General features: G+C 40.9%; 1 long non-coding RNA gene across 1 annotated transcript; it reads left to right on the top strand.

Moving 5' to 3' along the window:
- The first annotated feature begins 2,029 nt into the window (after window positions 1-2,029).
- Window positions 2,030-4,743, top strand: LOC309341525. Its single transcript, XR_014156373.1, has 4 exons — window positions 2,030-2,199; window positions 2,698-2,798; window positions 3,449-3,635; window positions 4,709-4,743. It is a non-coding gene; the product is annotated as an uncharacterized lncRNA (long non-coding RNA).
- The last annotated feature ends 3,342 nt before the right edge of the window (window positions 4,744-8,085 follow it).

Below are 8,085 nucleotides of genomic sequence, written 5' to 3'. Positions count from 1 at the left end.
TAAGGTTACCAGATGTCCCCGTTTCCCGGGGACAGCCGCCGGATTTACAAATCGGTCCCCTGACAAAATCCATCTATTTAGTAGGAAGTTGAAAAGTGTCCCAGGATTCATTGAAAAAAATAAATATCTGGTAACCTTAAGGCTGAGCCAGCACCCTCACCCTCCCTCTTTTTAAAATGTCTCTACGCCTTTTTAATTTCAAAGACTATTCAGTACAGCTGATAGTAATCATCACAAAACAATCACTAAATAATAAAACAAAATGAACCTGAACTGAAAATTACCAACACAGACAGAAAACTGAAACAGCAAAAAACCTGTTCTCTGTTCAATACAGCAAATGATCAATACCATGTCCACAAAGGCCTTCCTAAACTGCCATGTTTTGACTACTTATCAGGAAGCCAATGGTGACGGAGCCCAGTGGACTCAGGAAAGCCATTCCACCTCTGGTGTGCAGCAGCCAAAAGGATAGAAAACTACCAATCAGAAATGCTAAAGTAATGGAATGCCTGCATTGGCAAGGGTTTGGACTATATGACCTTTAGGGCCTCTTCCAATCCTATGCTTCTATAAAGGCCCCTTTTGCATCCTTGCTTGCCAAATATCAGATGATGGGAGCGACAGAGAACGAGGCCTCTGATGTAGACCTAATTATACAGGTATGACTATATAGGCAAGATAAGTTGGCCTCAGGCTGCTTAGGGTGTTACAGATAGGGACGAGTGCTTCGAAACAAGCTGTCTGCCAAGAAAGAAGATACAAGTTGGGGTAATATATGCTACAACCAGTGGCATAGTGTGGGGGCCCCCCAGAGGGGTGGTTGCCCTCAACACAAAATTGTTAGGGGCGCAAAATTTCAACACCCGGTGCTGCCTCAATACAGCTGAATGCTTCCATTGCTGGGCTCTGCTGAAAACAGTTTCTCCATGCGAACCAGGAAGTGACCTCTCCAGACAATGGAATAACTCTTCTTATCTCTGTGGCATTAGGCAGTCAAATGCACATGCATGCTCTGTACATTTTTCTCCCTCTTTGCGGCCCCGGGCACTGGCAACCCATGCTATACCACTGGTACCAACTAGTTTGCTCCTGTTCATATTTTGACAGTGAGTTTTGAACCAACCGACATTTCTGAACACCCTACAGCTCTATGGAGTCCAATCTGGATGTTTCTGAAACATGAATGACCAAAGTTAGACTGGCATTGGTAAAAAGCCACCTTTGGCCACCACTGCCACTTAGCCATGCAAGAACATGTATGTCATTCTGAACTCCTTGGAGGCCGCTTATAATATAACCCCTTCCCCTCGAGTCGGGAGATGGTGTACCTTTGAATAGCGGATAGCAGGGACCAGAAATGTTGCCTTCTGGCCCTGCTTGTGAGTTTTCCAGTGGGTCCTGCTGGGAGCAGAATATTGAGCTTTGGCCTGATCCAGCGGGCCAGTTTTTATGCAAACTTGTGTTTGTGACTGTGGAGCGAGGGAAAGGAGAAGGGCGGGAAAAGGAGAAACAGCATATGAATGGGAATGTGAAAGTAAGGGAATCTGAGCATGTTTGTAACAGTGTCAGAGGAAACAGCCAGGAGAGGCCAGGAGGGAGGGAGAGGATGTAGGAATGATGGGCTAATAGAATGACTGCAGTGACAGTCATGCCACACAAGAATAGTCGGCATCAGGGAAATCAGTTAAAGCTGTATTGATTCCCTTTAGAGGTGAGAGAAAACAGACACAGTCAGCTGCCAGGGAACGGTTTTGCACAGGAGCTGCACAGCCTCTCGGCTGGTTTTCTTTTATTAATGATTTTCCTTTCCCCAAAAAGACCACCGACTTAAAAATAAAATGAAAAAGAAGCAGGCCCCACCACCTGCCCCCCTCTCGTTGCCCCTCTCCTTTTAGTAATAGGAGATGCAATCAAAGCAGGCCCAGGGAAAAGGAAGTAGTGCATTCAGAAAGCCAACTGTACCCTCCGGCAACAGAGGAGGAAAGGAAAGACGGATAAAAAGAGCCAGAGTTAAAGGGGGAGAGAGGGAGGGAGGCGAAAACCCAGCCCTGGTGCTTTCTTCTTCTTCCAAGCAGCGTTCACCTAATCAGCTCCAGAGCGCTCAGCTCACAGTACTAGGAAACAGAACACATCAAATCCATATCACTTCCCTCTTAATGGGGAATGCTCATCTCGCCAGTCCTCATCGGAAAGCATGTGATTTCTTTCTCTCTTTCCTTTCTCATCTTGAATATGCACATGGGAAAGAAATTAGGCCAGCCCTTTTTATTTCACAGCACAGTGTGCATGCGTATGTGTGTGTGTACATACATACACACCTCAACATTTTACAGATGAAAACAGGGATACGCTTAGGTACTTGTATCATCCGTATTCTGCTATACTAATGATCTCCCTCTGAGCCCTTCAGCACCACACTTAGTCAGACATTGCTGTCGGTTCTCCTCTCACGACTGTATGCAAAGCAAACCTGCCAACATCTCACAAAGGAAAGCGGGGCAACTATTGAGTAATTCACACAGGTCTAGTCCCACACCGCAGATCTGAGCCCCCACTCCCACCTGCTACACACATTACTGAAAGCCTTTTTAAAAATGTCTGTATGTTGTAATTGTTTACTCTGCAACAGCCTATCCTGCTGTGATAGTAAACTGGCTGTAATAATTTCCTTTTTTTATTAAAAAAAAAATACAGTTTATGAATGCCTAATAGAGTGTTCAATATCCCAGTGGAGCTGACTGCACTTACCTCAGAATAGCTGCAACTCAAACACATCCAGTTTGTTCTCCAGCCTGGTATGTTAATATTGGTCTCTCCTGACTGCTGTTTTTAGGAGTGTTGTTTGTTATATGCTAATTTTTAGTATTTGGATTTTGGATTTTTATGGACAGTATGTATTTTCATTTTATTTGTATTCTAGCTTTGTGATTGTTATGGGTTTGTTTTTGTATTTTTACATTTGTATACAACTTACAGATTATTATTATTATTATTTCAATATTGTGGTCTATAAATGGATTAAATAGATTAATATTTGAAAATATTGTATAATGTATTGTTTTGTAAGCCAGCTTGAATTCATTATTTGGTAAATGAAAGGCTCTTAGATTTTGAAAAACAAAAAATGAACTGAGCAAACAGTTACTATTTGGACAGGTGATTATAGGGAGGCAGAGCAGAAGACTTGCAATTTTTTTTTTAAAATAAAAAGGCATCTTTATATCTTCCACATTTAAGCACTTCCTTTGTGATCTGGATTTTGTAATCTTTGAAATTTCTGAGTTTGGGTAAGGTTGTGATAGTTACATAGACAATCTTATTAATGTAAAAATAAGCGTTTTACATAATTTTAGTTTATAAAAAATTGCTGTGTCAAGTTTTACAGTTGTATTTTTGGTACAGTGGTACCTCGGATTTCTAACGTCTCTTTTGACGAACATTTCAGTTTTCGAACGCCGTAAACCTGGAAGTAAATGCTTCTGTTTTCAAACACGCCTCGGAAGTCAAACATGCCACGCGGCTTCCTCTGAGTGCAAGATCCTGAGACCTAGATGTCGGTTATTGAGTTTTCGGTTTTTGAATGTTTCAGCACTTGAATGGTCTTCCAGAACGGATTATGTTCAAAAACCAAGGTACCACTGTATTTGTTTCCATGATAATTCTGATCTCATCAGTTGTTGCTCTTATTTATTGACACTTTACTTATCCAGTTTTGTTATGATTTGTGTTCATTTCATGTTTTGCCTAGATGAAATATTGTTTATGTAAGGGGTTTCTTTTTAAAGAAGAAAAAATATTTCACTGATGTTATTTATAATTATTAATATTTTATAGTGATATAATATAGTACCATGATGAAAAACCCTCTGCTCAAAATATCTTGAATTCCTGCAAATTCCGGCTGAAACAAAGCCCTGAGTGTAGCTGATGGGTCTTAAACCTTTGGTGACTTAGGGACTTCCCCTGCATGTGAAGACATGCTCTGGCAAATTGAGCAGTTAAGACCAATAGTGGGTCCATCAGTCAAGAAGGCGGTTTGTGCATGTGCTATTGAGGGAAATGAGGGGCAGATGGGCTCATCAAGCTGGGAAGGAAGTCCACCTAGGAGATGGAAAACTGATCCTAAACGTCTGCTGCCTTGCAGTTATACCCATTCATGAGGAAGACTTCAGAAGTAAACCCTGAGAAACAATCTGTAGCTGCTGCCTTGTCCCTTGGGCAGCCCAAGACCTCCATGCATACTGCCCAGGCATGCACCCCAGAGATGTTTTTGCTCTGTTTTGTGCAGCAGCCCTTTTGGTGTGTATGGCAGCTGGCTGGCATCACTGCTCAGGGCAAGCGGGTGGAGGCCAAGCTACCTCTGCCATTGCGCCGCAGGACAGCTGCCATGTCCCATACCTGCTGCAACTTCATCAGGCTGCTGATAGGCTGCCACGGCCCCTTTAACCATTCTTCATTGACTGACTAGTACGTGGCCGAAGCTCAGTCCCTTATGGTGGCTGCAGCACTGACCAGTTCATTTGCAATATGTCGCACACAGCATAATGTTGACTTGTGTTTTAATGTAGAATGCTGGCAAGTGTTTTAATCTCTTTTCAGGTTACGTTGATTTTAGTTATCTTTTGAATATTTTAAAATATCTGTCTTGACTGTCTTTTATTGATAATGTTGTGTGTGGTTGCTTTTTTTTTTTTTTTTTTTTTAGATCACCTGGATGCTTTATTACAACCAACCGATATGGACATTTTGTTAAATAAATAAGTACAATGCTTCCTGATCCAGGGCTTGCAATTGCCCACGATGGATGGCTGCATGTTCAGATCCTAAAAAGGAGCAAATTAAAGGGAGAAAGCCAAAGCCTCATTCAGCAACTAACCATGAACTTAAAACACACACAAAAAAACAGGTTAAGCTGCTCCCTGGTCTCCACTTGTTATGCATCTCAGCTGCTTATGAGCCAAGACAGTGACAAATGAGAATCAGCAGTTGAGGTGGGGTCTAGCCACACGGGATCAGAGTGGGTTAAATAGCACTTGGCCTATACTTTAGCTCTTGCAGAAGAAAGTTGCTAATACAAAGTTCCTTAGGGCCAGATGGGAAGACCCTAGAGCCCCATAGCTACTAGATATCTGCTCTGAATTTAGAATGGCCCCACTGACTTCAAGAGAGATTGATGTGGTTTGATCCAATCCTGTCTATTTGCCACTGTCCTACTTTCACTTTACATGTACAAACATGAGAAGGAATTCTTATCAGCTCCTAAACATTTTTAATTTGGGTGCCAGTTTTTAGAACCAATACCTAATTGTTGGCAATTCTAGTTTCCAAGGCAACTAAATAATCCCTGCAAACACTGGGAGGGCAATCCTGCTCTTATGGCAGAATTCCCACTCCCTTTGGCGGCTTTAGGAATTTATCCCAGGAAACCAAATGTACATGTGCTGGAATGCTGTTAATTTTAATAGCATCAAACCCTAAATGCTGATGCATTTAGGAAATGATTGTACATACAGGTAGGTTCCTAACTTCAATCTCATATGAGGAAAACGTCTTTAGACAAACACTTCTCAAAGATTTGCTGCAGGAAGAAAATTTCTGCAATCCTCTCATTCACTCACAAGCATTTACTGATTTCAACACTTCTCCCACTTCAAATCAGTTGAAACCCATAGCTGATGTAGAGTTATGGCATTCCTCAATTTAGGAAAAGTATTCTCTGATTTGATGCAAATTATTATTTTTTATTATTTTTATAATATGATCAGTGTACACAACACTTTATGAGGTAACATAAGCAAAAATTAAATCCCCAAGAAGCTTACTTTCTCAGTTTGGGGTTTGTGTGAGGTTTTTTTTTGGGGGGGGGTGTTTGATATAACAGAACTCCTTCACTGGGGCAAAACAACAACCACCACCACCCTTGGAGCTCTCCTTCAAAACATTTACTTATCTCAATAAATGCTCTGCCAGAATTGATACTGTGGGACTTGAAATGCAATCATTTTAGATTTATAACTATTTATGGCCACATATTTCATTAATAAATGCAACACTCCAGTTCATTGTTAATTGAAAAATGAGCCCATTACTTATTCTCATTTGCAAAGCCAGACCGAAATGGCAACAACCGGAACTTTGTTTATACCCTGTGCTTCAAACAATTATATTTAAAATCTTAGAATATTAGTCCAGATATACAGGAGAACTATCATTTTCGGAGCCTCTGTGTTTACCTTGACTATAATCCAGGCAAAGAAAACACTTTTGATTTCAGTGTGTTAAAGATGTGCTTACCTATTTTTAACTGAAACCAAGGAGACTTGCAGCACAAACCTATGTATGTTTAGGCAGATGTGAGCCCCTCACTGAGTTTAAGTGCTGCCTATGGGTTTGCAGCCTTAAATGTGCTTCATTCTAGTTGCATAGTGTCCTCTGCTCCTGACATGTAGAAAATTGTATTGATTGCTGCACTTTGGTCTCACCCTTACCCATCCTTTGCTATAATGTAGATTATTACCGGCAATTAGGGTTGTGTGGGTATGGCTTGGTTTCCATCAGTCTGTTAAGTCTTACCTTCCTTTTGTGTTATTATTTTTAAAATATATTGTTAAGAACAATGCAATTGGGTATCTGTGGGCTGGGATCACACCTAATTTGTAAGTAAGCATGTTTTGCATTTCCCCTACTATTTCCCAATGTGCAAATTACTGCAGCTCACCTAGTGAATTTCCACAATTACTTAGTACTGAATGGGAGCAAAAAGTCTGCAGACTTCTTCATCTTTGAACAAGTGGATAAGAAAGCATTTAAGTTTTAAGGATGCTCCCAAGAACAAGCATATCAACTATGCAGCGGGACTGCAAGCCATCTTTCAGGGTTTTACAATTTCATTTCAGCAGGCATTGCTCATCTCTTTGCAGCCATGATTGCTAGAAATGTGCTTTTAAAAATCTATTGCTTATAGAAGATTTGTAAATGCAGAATTGTTCCAATCCCAGCCAGGTTCCTGCCATGGAAGTGCAAGGGTTTATGTTTCCTTGGGAATATACCGAATAGCTGAAAATGCTTACTACATAATCAGTGAATCAGGATGCTTAACTCAGTCAGAGGGAAGGTATTTTGGCCCAAGATGTGACTCAAGGGAAGAAACGTTTCTTAGATCATCCAAATGGTGGGTGAATTCTATTACACCCAGGTCCTGCTTTTAGGGTTCCCATAGCCACTTTGGTGGTCGCTGTAAGAATAGGATGCTGGACTAGATGGGTCTTTGGTCTGATCCTGCATGATTCTTCTCATGTTCTTAGAGCAGAACTCCTAACAAGTCACTTAAATAGCACAGAGGGATGCCAAAGAAAAAAGACCTGATGACATTTGCTGAGCAAACTGAATGAAAACTGTGTATAATTTGAAGAGAAAGAAACTGAGAAGCTTTTGTCTTTCTTGGATCAGGCTTTGTACATAGGAGGGAGACATTCATCTAAACATCATGTTATGAATTGGTGGGTGCTAGACACCCTAAATTCCTGGGCCTAGTAGTTAGTAATAACTACTAGTAATACTCCTAGTAATAAAGGCTAGGAGTTAATACTGGGTGCCAGACGAGTATATATTGAGCCAGTGTGTATTAAGCTAGCCCTCTGTATTAAACTGTACCTAATCCCCCAGAATTGGCAATTTTTAAGAGCTAATTAAGCTAGTCTAAGCTTCCTGTGTCCAGGAAATTGCAGTTGGAGTCCAATAACATTTGGAGGGCCACATTCCCCAGCTCTTTCCTAGGCCATAGGTTGTTTTCCTTAGACTTACGTAACTAATTACCAGCTTATCCATCTTGTTGCTGTCTTGACAAGTCTTACAACACCAAGTAGATCCACCATTTCAACATATTATAGTGTTCATTTTCTGCCTTTGAAAACACAATCTTTCTTTGGCTGGGATTGGAGCAGAGGATAAGATGGTTCATAACACATTGAATTTTTGTTTTCCCTTTGTTATGAAGTAACAAAGCTATTTCTGCAGAAGCTAGCTCTTTGTCTGTAGGCAACATTACAATGGTCAAGGTGATAAAGTGCCTTCCTGGGGAAC

Source organism: Podarcis erhardii, assembly GCF_964252035.2.
Source record: "Podarcis erhardii genome assembly, chromosome: 5".
Classification (NCBI taxonomy): Eukaryota; Metazoa; Chordata; class Lepidosauria; order Squamata; family Lacertidae; genus Podarcis; species Podarcis erhardii.
Note: the sequence above shows the minus strand (reverse complement) of the source record. Positions and strands in the feature narration are given on the sequence as shown.